At 42.7% G+C, this 15,226-nt stretch overlaps 1 protein-coding gene across 1 annotated transcript in view; it reads left to right on the top strand.

Annotated features, from left to right (window-relative positions):
* The window catches only part of CDH13 (cadherin 13), a 3,439,935-nt gene that overhangs the window by 2,262,856 nt on the left and 1,161,853 nt on the right, over positions 1–15,226 (top strand). The gene's annotated exons all lie outside the window — the stretch shown is intronic.

A 15,226-nucleotide genomic window follows, 5' to 3' on the forward strand; every position in this document is an offset into this window, starting at 1 on the left:
ACCTGAACAAGCAAGGAGGGACCAGATCCTACCCCCTTTGCAGAGAGGCCATGAAGGTATGGGATTGGGCGATTGCAACCAAACGTTTTCTGGTAGCAACACACATTCCAGGGAAATCCAATGTGATAGCCGACAAGCTGAGCAGAACTATTCTCTCCAGTCACGAGTGGTCTCTAAACGGCAGAGTGGTAACTCAGATTTTCAGGAGATGGGGAACTCCTTGTTGCGACCTTTTCACAACCCCCCTCAACACGCAATGCCAACAGTTTTTCTCTCTCATCCCAGTTCCGGGGGAGATTCCCAAGGACGCCCTAGTCCAAGCTTGGCCCACCGGTCTGCTATACGCCTTTCCTCCGGTTCCCCTTCTTCCCAGGGTGATCCAGAAGGCGATTCGCTTGGAGAGCAAAATGATTCTAGTTGCCCCATACTGGCCTCGTCAAGTCTGGTTTCCTTTCTTCGCAAATATGCACTGGACGGTCCATGGTTCCTGGACCAAGTTCCGGATCTCTTGACCCATCAGTCGGGACAGCTACATCAGTCCCTCCACTCGTTGAAGTTAACAGCTTGGCTCCTCCTCTTCCGACCATAGTCAGGAACCATGCTTTGGACCCGGAAGTCATACATATCTTGTCCTCGGCCCACAAGACTTCTACTAAGAAAATGTATAGCAGCAAATGGAAGAGATTTGCTATTTGGGCCCAACTCCGGGGCTTAGACCCCATGACAGCCCGGTGTCAGAGGTTCTGAAGTTTTAGCTTCTCTGTTCAACCAAGGTTGTTCGGTCTCTACCATCAAAGTTCAATTGGCGGCTATTTCCAATTTTCACGAGAGCATAGAACCACCTTTGATGAGCAACAAGTTGTGTAAAGCCTTCATGAAAGGTGCTGGGCTGCTACGGCCCCCGATATCTCATCCCGCTCCACCGTGGGACCTTAATGTGGTGTTAGGTGCTTTAACCTCTTCCCCCCCCCTTTGAACCGGCAGCAACTTGTGACTTAATATTTCTTTCTTGGAAGACTGCTTTATAAGTTGCAATTACATCAGCCAGGCGAGTTTCAGAACTTCAAGCCCTATGTATCAAACCACCATATCTGGTTTTTCACAAGGATAGAGTATCCCTCAGACCGAACCCATCCTTTGTTCCTAAGGTTTGTTCTACTTTTTGTCTGCAGCAATCAACTGGAAGTTCCAGTTTTCTTCCCGAAGTATTCAAACAGAGCGTAGTATATCTTTCACACCTTAGATGTCCACAGACAATTACGCTTCTATTTGGATAGGACGCACCAAACACGTAAAGCAGATCAGTTGTTTGTGTCCTTTTCGGACAGTAAATTGGGCAAAGCCGTCACGAAAGTCACTATTGCCAAGTAGATCAGAGACTGTATCAGTTATACTTACTTCATTTCTAACAAAGAGCTTATAGCTACAGTGAAAGCTCATTCTACCAGGGCTATGGCTACTTCGGCAGCCTTTCATTCCAAGCTTGCTATTAGTGACATTTGTGCGGCGGCTATGTGGTCTTCTCCTCACACCTTTATTTCTCATTACAAATTGGATGTGGCATCTCGGGGGCGAGCTTCCTTCGGTTCCACAGTTCTCAGGAGTGTTTTCCAGTGAGCCACCCAGGAATCATGTGCTAGGGACGCTGTCCCATCAGTACAGAATGTAGGCGAGATAGGATCACATTACATCTTTTAGTTATGTACTTACCATAACTTCAGATGTATGGGAATCCATCTCGCCTACATTCCTAATAACCCACCCTCCTTCCCCCTGCCTTGGAGATCAGAAGAGACCGGACGGTCCGAGTTCAACTGTTTCCTCTCTTGAAACACCTGGCAATATTATATCAACAGTCTATGTGTGTGTGCATGTGTGCGGACAAACAAGATCTGGGGAAGCAGTGGTGGTGCATCCTGGGATGTGGTATAGCTCAGCCAATACGAGACTTTGTTCTATAGTATAGCATGTCGAGTCAGAGCCGAGGATCGGCTCCAAACCCATCAGTACAGAATGTAGGCGAGATGGATCCCATACATCTGAAGTTATGGTAAGTACATAACTAAAAGATCCACATCCATTCCCACTGGGAAACCCTCTGTGAGACCGAACACTGTCCATACTTGAGTCATTGAGTCCTTGTACATAGCTTGCATTAATTCTACAAGTGTTTCTAGGATGTTGAATCACTGCAGGACTGGCAAATCTGCTTTTCTGGGCATGATCATATGCTTTCTCCAGGTCTAGGAATGCCCATTTGGACTCCTTCCTCATTCCTGTCCAGTATCTGTCTTACTGAAAACACTGGAACAGTTTTGCTGCATTCTGATCTGAATCCAAACTGCACATCTCCCATCTTACTTTTTACTACTCTGTGTTTTCATTCAATAATCACCTTCTCTAGAACTTTCATGCATTGTGACAGGAGTTTGATACCTCTACATTTTCCACAGTTGTGAATGTCCCCTTTGTTCTTGAACACACTGGCACTATTATGCTTATTCTTCAGTCATCTGGGATATGCCTTTCTCTTCATACTGCTATGACTACCCCAGGAGCAGGAGCCATTTCTCCCCTGTCTCACACAACACCTGCATCATCTCTGCTGTGACACCATCCGAGCCTGCTGCTCTCATTGAATTCATTTTCCTTAGTGCTGTTCTTACTTCTTCTAGGGTGGAATCCTCCTTTTCTGCCATTACAGCAGTACAACTTATGTGGGCTTTTCTTCATTTAGAAGTGGCTGGAAGTACTCCTTCCATCTGCTTTCTGTGATCTGTGGACTGGTGAGCAGGTTGGTGCTGGTATCCCTTATGAAGGGTATCTTACTATCTTCTTTACCTTTCTGTATTTGCCTTGCAAACTGATATAGTTTCATCATACTATATATTGAGTCACTTTCCAGAAGCTGGTGGAGTTATTATTCACTACTGTAATTCCTTTGTCAGCCTCTTTGTTAGCCAACTGGTACTCCTTCGTAGCCTGGTCTGCATTTTCTATCTCACACTTTTTCCTGCACTCCTTCTTTCTTTTGGTGACTTCCTGGACTTCTACATTCCACCAACAGCTTTCTTTCCATGTCTTATTTCCATATCTGACTCAGCCACGTATCTGTTCTTAGTTCTCACACATGCTGTTTTGAGGCAAAGCCATTCTTCTTCATCTACACCTATTTCCTCTTCTTCTTGAGGTGCTAGAACCCTGAGTAATTCCTTGAAATGTTGTGTTTTCTCTCCATTCAACTTCCAGGTCTTCAGCCTAGTCTCTGGTAACCATAGAGCCTTCCTTCTATGACCACTACTTCCAGCTGAGTGTGACAACCAGTGGATTATGCTGTGGGCCATCTGCTTCTCTGGGGATGACTTTGCAATCACTGATTCTTCTTCAGTGCCCTTTCCTTACTAGGAGCAAGTCTCCCTATTTTGCATGTTGGCCCCTCTTTTATGTGATCTTTTAACGGTCTCTCTTTCCAAACCATTTGTTGGCTACTATCAATCCATTTGTCAAACATAGGTTTAGAATGGTCTAGCCGCCTTTATTCCTGTTGCACTACCCATGCAGACCCATGAAGTCCTTATATCCTGTTCTGTCTGTCATGATACATGCATTCAGGTCACACCTTGTCAACACTAATTCATATTGTCCTGCCTTATCTAGTTGGTTCTGCAACTACTGCGTGAATGCACCCTGCTTTGGAGAATAGTCTGAGATAATGAATATTGTCCTATCATTAGGCTGGGATCTGATTGCCCTGAATCTATCACTAATTCTGATGATATCCTTCACTGTCTTCTGATCCCTCTCTCTTACCACATTTTCACACTATTTCCAGCCTGTCCAACTCCTGAGTAGTAGACTCTGGATCCCCAGTCAAGTCGCATTGCTGCAATGCCCTTCCATCCTGTCTCTTGGATAGATAGAATGTCCAGCCTCCTCCTTAACATCATGTCATTCATTTCCAAGCTTTGTGCTGTCAGTGACCCTAAACTAAGTGTAGCAGTTCTTTGGCAGGTTGATTGGCTTTACGTTCAGCTTTCACTCAACAGAGCTCTTCCAGAATATTCAAGTTGGGAGCTGGAAACTGGCCAGCCATTAGCTTATTGACCCAGGGCTATGCCAGACACACACTCAGGCCAGCATGGGTTTCTAGCATATGTCAGAATAGGCTGTGCTCTTGATCCACTTATCAGTGGCAAATACCTATTCCCATTTGGTGACAATAGTCAAAATGACCAAATTACCTTGAGGCATATTTTTACACCATCAAAAAGGTAGCCCTGCCAAGGGGCGCAGTTTGTAATTCATGTTCTCCTATCTTGAGTATGCTGTGCATCACAATAAATACTTAAAGCAGTTGGTCTACCTAAAACTCCCTTCCTTCATAGGGCACCATCTAGAGTCTGTGCTGCTACCCACAGCTCCAGCCTTGGTTGAGTTTGAGATGGAAACACTCAGCATGTTTTCCAAGGTGGAATAAACTCACAAAGACACAGAGAGGACATGCAAACTGCAAACAGGCAAACAAACACTGGCAGGAGGTCAGGACTGAAACTTGTACTTTATGTTTGGAAGGAAAAGATGTTAACCATTATGCCAACTGGTCTCAAAAGTTTTGCATAAGATGGCACCGTTTGTTCACATATAGGCCACATTATGAAATCAAGTCATAAATGGATTACCTACATATATACAATGGTAAGTAATCGATCCCCCAACCCGCAAAGACACTAACTCCAAAGCACACAAACACCCACCCATGTGTGGGGCTTCACTCCTCCCACCTAAACCCCGTATGTGGGGGGCACACCCCCTAACTAAAAATACCAACTCCAGGATTGCACTACTTTGGAGGTAAGGGGCAAAGGTCAGCATGCTGGTCAAGTGGTTACTTACTGTTAGTGATTTGTCAGTGTTCTGGATGGTCGGTCTTCCTGGATGTCGGGATTTTTGTCTCTGTCTTTTGGGTTTCGGTTTACTGGGATTTCAGGTTTATAAAGAGGACCCATATGTGTGTGTGTTTTTATATATATATATATATATATATATATATATATATATATATATATATATATATATATATATATATATATATATATATATATGTGTGTGTGTGTGTGTATGTGTGTGTGTGTAAAATATATTTATATATATATATATATATATATATAGAGAGAGAGAGAGAGAGACACACACACACACACACACACACACACACACACACACACACACACAGAGCGATATATATATATATATATATATATATATATATATATATATAGATAGATAGATATATATATGGATCTAGGACACTTGCTCGAAAAAGCAAGTGTCCGAATCCATATATACCGCTCACAGTTTAACGAAAGCGCTTTAATCGAAAAAGCGCTTCCGTTAAACTGTGAGAAAAAAAACACTAAGTAAATGTTTATGCAGAGGGAATTCGCTCCCCTGCACCCCCCACACCCCTTTTACTTAAATATTCTCACTCCAAGAATATTCCCTTACTTGCACCGCTGTGCGACCAGCACACCACTCACACATATCCGAAATTGCTGCTTCGATGAACAGAAATTTCGGGTATGTGTAAGCACAAATTTGACTTTCGGTGAAAGTTAAATTCGCGCAAGTGTCCGGGTCCCATATATATATATATATATATATATATATATATATATATATATATATATATATATCTCAGAGAATCTTCTGATAATCCATTAATATTATGTTTTATTAACAGTCATTGTTGATATACACTATGCCTAACGACAGTATTACACTCAGTTTTTGCATTATTGATGTGAGCATGGAAAATATCTCTCATTGCTCATAACCTTTTGCGGGCGGCCACGGTGGTGCAGTGGTTAGCATTGCCGCCTCACAGCAAGAGGTTCTCCGGTTCAATTCTCAGCTGGGGTGCCTTCTGTGCGCAGTCTGCATGTCCTCCCTGTGGTCGCGTGGGTTTCTTCCGGGTGCTCCGGTTTCCTCCCACATCCCAAAGAGATGCTGCAGGTGGATTGGACACTCTAAATTGGCACTAGGTGTGCGTGTGAGTGTGCCTTCTGTGGAAGGTTGGGCGCCGGGCTGGCAACTCGACACCGTAAAACTCCACTGCCATTCAATGTGCGGACAAGGTGATCCGCTGTGGCGACCCCTAACCGGGAAAAAGCCGAAAGAAGAAGAAGCTCATAACCTTTTGCAAACCCTCATCTGTAACTCCTGTTTTGTAGATCCCACGCTGACCATTTCACTATGCATGCATAGTAACTCTTGTTATTTTGCATATGCCATCTTGCTGCTTTAGTTATAGGTATGCATCTGTACCAAGACTTCTGAAATTAGGCTTGATAACAAGTTTACTCATTTCAGGAGTAGAGAAGTTTGTTGTAAAGACTGATATACTTTTATGGGATACAGAGGAACAAGTATGCTCTTGTTGGAAACAAGGAGTTAAAGGATGGGCTCAGCTTACAGTAAATGTGAAGGAGGTAAGAGTCTGACCAAGTGGGCATGACTTTTATAATCTGAGAATAAATAGTAACTGGACAGAGGCAGTCAGTAAATCTCCCCCTATATAAATCATATTTGTGGGTTACATTTGGGTTGCATGGTTAGACTTACAAGGGTCCTAATGGTCGTTAGCTTAGTATACACCTATGAACCTATGTATACAGATATGGCCCTTGGCAGATTGGTGAATGAATTAAAAACTGTATTCTGATTCTAAAGCAAAGGAAATATTAAGGGCACTAAAATGGCTCTTAGTACCAGGGATGATATTAACCTTCCCATAGGCCAAACAAGGAAAACACTTTGGGTTCACTAATGCAGAGTGATGTGACATCTCTCATTATTTCCATTAACAAGAAGGGCAAGACCTATATAATAAGTAGGACTTTACCAACCACTAAAATGGCACCAAGAATTTGAAATAAGATAAAAGGATATAATAAACTGCTACATGTGTTTTCATATGAGGATAGCCGAATGATTATCAATAATGTTTGTAGGTAATAGTCTCTAACTGTCAGCCCAAAGGGTAGGAATTTGAAGAAGGAAATAGGGTCCTTTTTCCAAGCAAAATAAAAGTGATGGTCATTCCTGTTTCCTATCTAAAGTGTTGAACAATGCAAATGTTTTCTGTCCATAACATCAGAAGCTTAATTATGAAAACATATAACTTAGATGATTTTAACAGCCTGTAGGTATACATCATAAGATGTATCATAATTGAAGCATGATTCAGAATTATCAATATTATTGAATATAGTACCTTCTTTTCATGTACAGCTTGTGGAATTGTGGAGCCGGGTTATCATTGTTATCCATAAAAGCAAAAATGCAACACAACTCAACCTGAGACACATGGTGGGACACTAGCCCCAGATTCATTAAACTTTTTATTCTGTGCAGGAACAGTGTAGCCACTCCTGCACGAAATATGGCCGCCGAGCGATTCAGCAAATAGCTGATCTGACGTGCCCAAGCCTGCCAACACTGTTGTTGTATGGAAAGAATGGTAATTACCTCATTTACTGGTGAAAACCATGCAAATGAGGTGAATTACTGATTCAGGAAGCAGGCAGCCATCCATGCAGGAGCAGTGCTTTCTAAAAATAACAAAATGGAGGCATGACAGCTCAAATAAAAGCATGTATTATAAATTTTAGGCATACTAATGGCCAAATATATGGCCATTGGCATGGGAAAGTGTTTAATTTAATAAAAAATCAAAGTATTTTTTTTGGCCAATCTCAGACGTGTAAGCATATGGGAGCGGCACGAAACGGGATCATGCCGAAAATAAAAAAAATGTAAAAACTCAATTTTAGGGGAATCTGCATTTTGCCATTATAGTCAATGGCATGCAGAATCAAAACATTACCAGGGAACACTGGTTGCCAGGGGGAAAGGCTCCGTGTCAGAGCAGTAACTATGGACTATGGCAGTGGGGTATGCAAATGAGGGGAAATTTACTGAATCACAAAATATTCTAAGTCCACACACTGCACCTAACCATGTAGGTGCTAACACAGGAGGGTGTAGGCAGGAGGAGCAGCTAACATGAAAAGAGGGTATGTCATGCTTGCTGTAAGCACATTGGAACTTCATTGCCCAGGTTTCTGCTTAGGTAAACACAGCTAAGCAAGGGAGTGTGTCTGAAGCTGTAATGTCTTACACCATGAAATGAAGAGCATGTTTACGTCCAGGGAGGGCCATTTCTGCTAAAATATCTTTACCTCAGCTAAACGGGTGTGCGCGATGCACACTGGGACTTAAACAAAACTGTTTACATTTAGGCAGCAGGTTTGCATGCTGTGCATTGGGACGTAAAATGAGTGAAGATGGGAAGGGGCAAAGGAAAAAAAGGGAAATAGCAAAATACAGCCACTCAAATACAGTTATAATAGCTGGCAGGTGGAATGTCTCAGAGTCAGCCAATCACACAGGCAGCATCTGCAGCACACCACTATAACCTTCCAGTTTTTTTTCCCCACAAACTCTGCACCATAGGTGTACACATATGGGGGAATTTTAACTGACAAAACTAGCAAAAAAAGTTAGGAGTTGCTGTCGCATTGATCTAGCAGTATGTGCAAGAGGCCAAGGGTGCTGAGTAGGATAATGCTGACAACCAACTCAGACTGAGGAGGAGAAGCACCTTTAGACCCAGGGTAACCTAAAGTGGCTACATGATCTGGATATAGTAGAGCACTACAGGGTGGATAGGAACATACTTAAGCAACTTGTTGAGCTGTGCCAGCCTCACCTCAGGCCCAGAACCAACAGAGGTGAACCCATCCCAGTGGATACCAAGGTATGTGTAGCTTTAAGAATACTAGCTACAAGTACTTTCCAAAGACCAACTGGGGATATCATGGGGGTCTCACAGGCATCTGAGTCCAGGATACTCCACCAGTTCCTTGATGCCATGCACCCACATGCCGCTGAGCACATTTACTTCCCCAGCACCCATGAGGAGAGGACGAGCAATATGCATCTCTCCCACCGTGTAGCAGAATACTTGGAAGTACTGGGTGCCATAGACTGCACGCACATCCACATCAAAGCACCGCCTAGTGACCAGGGTAGGGTCTACCTAAACCACAAGGGGTTCCATTCCTCCAACTGCCAGGTCATGTGCGATGCCCAGGGCATTATCATGAATATGTTTGCTGGCAGCCCTGGAAGCTATCATGACTTCCACATCTGGCATTCATCACAGCTGTACCAGGCATTTGCCACTGGGGACATCCCATATGGCCATCTGGTGGGGGGTGCTGGCTACACACTGGAGCCATGGCTGATGACACCCATCAGAAATGTACACACACCCACACACGAACATTATAATGAGGCACACATGCAAACCAGGATCATTATATAGAGTATGTGTTTGAGATGCTCAAATCACGGTTCCATTGCCTTGACGTATCTGGTGGAGCCTTGCAGTACTCTCCAGCCACATATCCACACATGTTCATAGTATGTGCCATGCCACACAATATGATCCTGTGGAAAGAGCTGCAGCAGGAACAAAACTGGGAGGAGCCACACAGCCCCCCACCATTGCCAAGCTCTCCACAGGCACAGAGGACTCAAAGGAGGAACATCCTGTGCCTGCCCCTTGTAGTCAGATGAAGGCATGCCCAGTACGCCCTGTCCTTGGCAGACAGGCAGTGCATAGCACATACACTGACACTGTAGGGCCTGATCTCTTTCTCTCTCTCTCTGACTCGTACAGACAGTAAAATGGATGCCAAACATCACACCACCTATACCTTACCATGTATAGGCAGTGTACTGCGTGCATCCAACATAGTCAGTCCTCAAGAACCATCCTTATAACTGCCTCAGGCACAAGGTAAGTCACTCTCCTTAACAATAAATGAATAGAGTAAAATGTTTTGATAGCATATCTATGGTATTGATGTAAGCATGCAAGGGAATGGGGTGTCTTACTGGGATAGCAGCAAACAACAGACAGCTCTGTGGGACAGCAGGAAGTGTATTCCCAGTACTGGCTTACCCACACTATGCAGTAGCACCCTAGTTGACAAATACCACTGCAGGTTATGTGGTGAGCCAAATAACTGGGGGGGTCATAGGTCACATGCATGGATGTCAAAGTGGAGATCCCATACCCACCCCCATCCTCACCCAGCAGATCAGCTGTAGAAAATCATTCATAAATGTCTGACAAAGGCCCCCATGTGGCAACATCCATAAAATCCCCACCTACAGACTTACACAGTGATATCACAGCGGGTCTGGCAGTGGCAGTATGGCTCTGAAAGGTAAGAAGTTTGAAACTACAAATGTTTATTTATTTATTTGCTGTTGGTTAACCAGGATGGTCCATTGGGCCATGTGAACCCATTTTCAATGGAGTCCTGGGGAGAAAAGCTCCAACAAGAATACATGTTACAGAGATTTACATTACATAACATACAAGACATAGCAAGGTGTAGTTTACAATCAGTAAAATTATCAACAAAAATAATAATAGAGTGAAGTTATACCTTTTTGTTTTTTTTTTTGTTTTTTTGATACAGAAGTGTGGAATGATTAAATTAGCATGGATTTATGCCAGAACAATCTGACCTGTGGTTGATATTGTTATGCCTGTAGTCTCAAAGATAGGGCACACCACTATGCTAAATGGGACAAAAATGTTAAGCGACTATCAGCACGGTCTCTGCAAATGTGTATTGTGTACAGATGTGTCACCTGCCCATTGTCCCGTAGAAATGCAGTAACATGTCCCTAGCCTTAAACAGCATCCAGCCATCAACTAGAGTGATAGCTGAACACAAACAGAAAGCAATTGTCAGTAACACCCATAGCCAACTTACTGGTGCCATTCCAGGGGTGTCCACTGCCGGCAGCCTGGGAACATAGGATCATCAGAATGCACTGCCTTGCTAGAGATAGCCTGCGTCTGTCACATCTAGCCTACAGGCCTCTGGAAAATGCCCATGCCTCACCCACAGTGCCCTGTTAGGGAGTGTCATGGGGTCCATAACACCAACATAACACAGTCTACAAAATGCAAAGAAAGACCATGCTGCTAATTGCTAGGAGAAAACCTGCCAGTATCAGAGAGACAGAAATCTGGACAAATCCATGAATAATGGGGTGAAAAAGGTCCAAAGAGAAGGACACTTTTGAAATACTGCTCTAATGTTAGAAAGTTGATGGAATGATTGAGTTAGCATGGAATGTCTGAAGGGTACGAAGTCAGAAACTGCAATGTCAACTGTCAGTAATATCTGACTTCAACTCTGAGTGACTTGCAAAACACTTTTCCTTGAAAACCACACTCGTTTGGGTAACTAACCAGATATGAGTCATGAATCTGGATATTCTGTGATACTCTGTACAGTCGACAGGCAGGGCTAGGAGTCTAAACATGTGAATGCACTCATTGCAGGCAGTGCTTACCCTGGAAGATGGTGACATGTCTGCACCCACAGAACCCTGGCCCACAGCCATGGGGAGTAACACACACTTTCCTGATCACTCATCCTATGCAATACCCTGACCCCAAAATGTGGCCATCCAAGCAAAATGAGGTGGGCCATACATATATGTGAGACACACAAACACCTCCAGGCTGGTCAAACAGTCTGACACACACAAGACCCTCCAAGTGCAGTCAGCCTTTGAGAAGACCCCTATGCAAAGTACTGATAGCTATAGGCCAACATATCTAACCCAGGACACCCCCCCCACATATCGTATCCCCTACAACTCTATCTGGAGTCTGCCTGTCACCCTGATTATGCCTGACTTATATTACCCAACGTTGGACTGGAAATCAGACCATGCCAGAACAGAAACGCACAGAGATTCCACCATTGTAATATATCACCAAGGTGCTGGACCATTTCCACAGCTCCAGCAGTCTATTGGTCATAGGCACACCTCTCAACAGGCTGGATTGTACAGGAATGCATAGCATTTGGCCCAACTGGAACCCACTAAAAACTCTCCCTCTTGAGGAGGCTGTTGAATATTTCAGCTCTAAACTTTTAACTATCCTTGATAAGCATGCACCTAAACGGTCCATCAGAATAAAGTCCAAACCGGCCCCCTGGCTTTCAAAAGAAACTAGACAACAAATATTGCTTAGGAATAAATCTTGGGCCAAGTGCAAAGCATCCAAAAATATCTCTGAGCAACAAACATTTAGACAGTTGAGAAATATTACAAAAAAGCAACACTCACTGACAAAAAACTATTATTGCAAACTACAGCAATCTCATCATAACAATTCACAAAAGTTCTGGTCTAGCTTAAATAGACTCCTACACCCAGGGCACTCTAGCACCCCCCCCCCCCCAGGGGCGGATAACAATACCTCCCATCAAACTGCCAATGCCTTCAATATCTTCTTCACAGACACCATAAAATCTCTAGCCTTTCAACTTTTCTCAAGCTACTATAATCTCCCTACCTCTTTACCTGATACTCTCCCAACATTCCAAATACAACCCATCGCTACCTCGTACATCCAAAAACTTAAGCCGTGTACCCCCTCTGCTGACCAAGTTCCAACTGAATACCTGCAAAATGCTGCTAAAGCAGTTGCTTATCCTCTATCCATCCTTATAAACAGAACCATAAATGAAGGAACCATTCCTGATATCTGGTAAATCTCCTACATTATCCCCTAACATAAAGGCGGTAACTCTAATGATTATTCCAACTACAGGCCTATAGCTCTAATAGCACCCTTAGCAAAAGTTATGGAAAAATGCATTCACCTTCAACTAATAAACCACTTAGCCCAACATAATATACTAGCTAACTGTCAGCATGGCTTCAGGCCATTTCATAGTACCACCACAGCTCTCCTATCTTTCACCGACTCCATCAGTAAAAAATGTAATAAAAACATCCTCTCATCAGCACTCTTTATATATCCGTCAAAAGCCTTTCACGTGGTCAACCACCCCTCCCCCTCTCATAAAAACTCTTGAATCCCTTTCTCTAGACACCAAGGCTGTTCTCTGTTCAAGTCCTACCTTAACAATAGGCAACAAGCAATCCTCTGGGAAAATAAACTATCTTCCCACCTGCCAGTTTCCCTCGTAGTCCCACAGGGCTCCATTCTAGGTCCACTTCTATTCTCGTTATTCATCAATGACCTTCCCTTAGCAATCCCTCAAGCTACCTGCATACAATATTCAGATGATTCCGTGCTCATATTTTCTGCCAACTCCACATCCGAACTACAATCTCTAACCCAAACAGTATTTAACACAGTCAAGGCTTGGTTCTTAAAACCTTGCCTCCTTTTGAACGCCAAAAAAACAAGCTCTTATTCTTCACACCTAACAGTAAGTCACCCCCTATAAATTTCTCTATCAAATCGAATAATAGCACCCTTATAACCCCGACTGTACCACCAAACTGTTAGGAATCACAATTGACAATAAGCTTACCTTTGATAACCATATAAATAACACTATAAAAACTGTAAATAGAAAATTGGGCTCCCTATATAGAATAAAACCCTTCTTAACACCAACAGCCAGAACTACAATTGCCCACTCCCATCTAATCTCAACTCTTCTTTATACTTCCCCCATATATACTAACCTAAAGAAAAAAAATCTCACTAAACTGCCAACTCCTATAATAATATTGTCAGATTTGCCACTGGAAACCCATTTAGAACTCACCACTGTCTGAACCTTCAACAGCTAGACTGGCTTGAACTAAAAAACATTTTGATACTTTCCCAACTTACCATTGTCTGTAGGATATTCTACCAACCTAACGACACAGCAATACCTTCTAACCTTATTACCCCCTATACAAACCTCAATTCCTTACGCTCTTCCACTAAACTACTGGCTAGCATTAGCAAGTCTAATAACTTGGCAGCTGACTCCTTGTTTTCTAATACCACTAAGAAATATTGGAACCTGTTGCCATCAGATGTAACTTTACTTCCCTCTTTTCCGCTCTTTAAACAAAGGCTCAAGATACATCTTAAAACACACTGGTTATGCCCTTGCTGCTACCCTGACTAATCTTCTGCTTTATCTATTGTCTTATCTCTATACTGCCTCCCTTCGCCAATTAAATACTGCTTATCCCTTAGGAAGTAGTAATAGTCTTAAATTATTGTTACTACTAGGAGATGAATTAAACTGTGAATGTATTGTAAACTACCTCACATGTCTTAATGTAAGAGTGTCTTATCCTTTTAGGTATTGTGTTTTACAAATAGTATAATTTTTTTAGCTAATGCTCTCTGATTGTCTTAACATAATTTATTTTATATTTGAGATGATAATCTTTTTGTATGATGTGTTGCATAAATAGTATACATTTTTTAGCTAATGCTCTCTGATTATTTCTAATATAATTTTCTTTTATAGTTGTGCATGATAATCTTTTTGTATGTTATTGTTGGAACATTTCTCCTCGGGCCTCTGCTGAAAATGGAAATCTATCCAGATGGACTAGCCAGGTTAACAAATGTAAAATAAATAAATAAAATAAATAAATAATATTGGTGTGTGCATCATCCATCCTGTATTCCTCTGGTAAATCACTGTGATGATTTGAGGAGGTGTATCACGAGGTACTGAAACAATACATGAAGGTGTCAAACATAATATATGTCAGACATCTGCTAAAATGAGCCCTGTAACCCTAGCAACCCATACATTACTGAGAGAAGTAGTCACAATCACTGTATGACCCATTGTCGCCCCATTTTATTAGGCTATCTCCAGATATTCTGCACCAACAGATTGAGAGGTATAGCTGTAGCACAAAACAAACTGGACTGGAGTGCAACAATCCCTGGAACGGAGTCCCACATTTACTATAGAAGGTCACACTGGGCAAGCTCATACACTTAGAGAATTGTCTGTAGGATCTAGGAATTAGCAGGCCTTCCCCACCCAGTGCACTTCTCATTGCCTTACTTTAACTGTCCTGAAGATGTCTGTCACCATAGAAGTAACTTTCATCAGGTTTCAGCACTATAAGCTCTGTTGGGCATGCAATAACTGTGTAACACTATATAGTGTGTGTGTGTGTGTGTGTGTGTGTGTGTGTGTGTGTGTGTGTGTGTGTGTGTGTGTGTGTGTGTGTGTGTGTGTGTGTTTATAAGTTAAAGATTTTGGGTCCATTCAAAACAAGTACACATCCCATTACACTACATTAGCAGCCCTGCAGATAACAGTCACCTTAGAAGTCC

The sequence above is a fragment of the Protopterus annectens genome, chromosome 11.part0 (assembly GCF_019279795.1).
Source record: "Protopterus annectens isolate FY-2018-M chromosome 11.part0, PAN1.0, whole genome shotgun sequence".
NCBI lineage: Eukaryota > Metazoa > Chordata > Ceratodontiformes > Protopteridae > Protopterus > Protopterus annectens.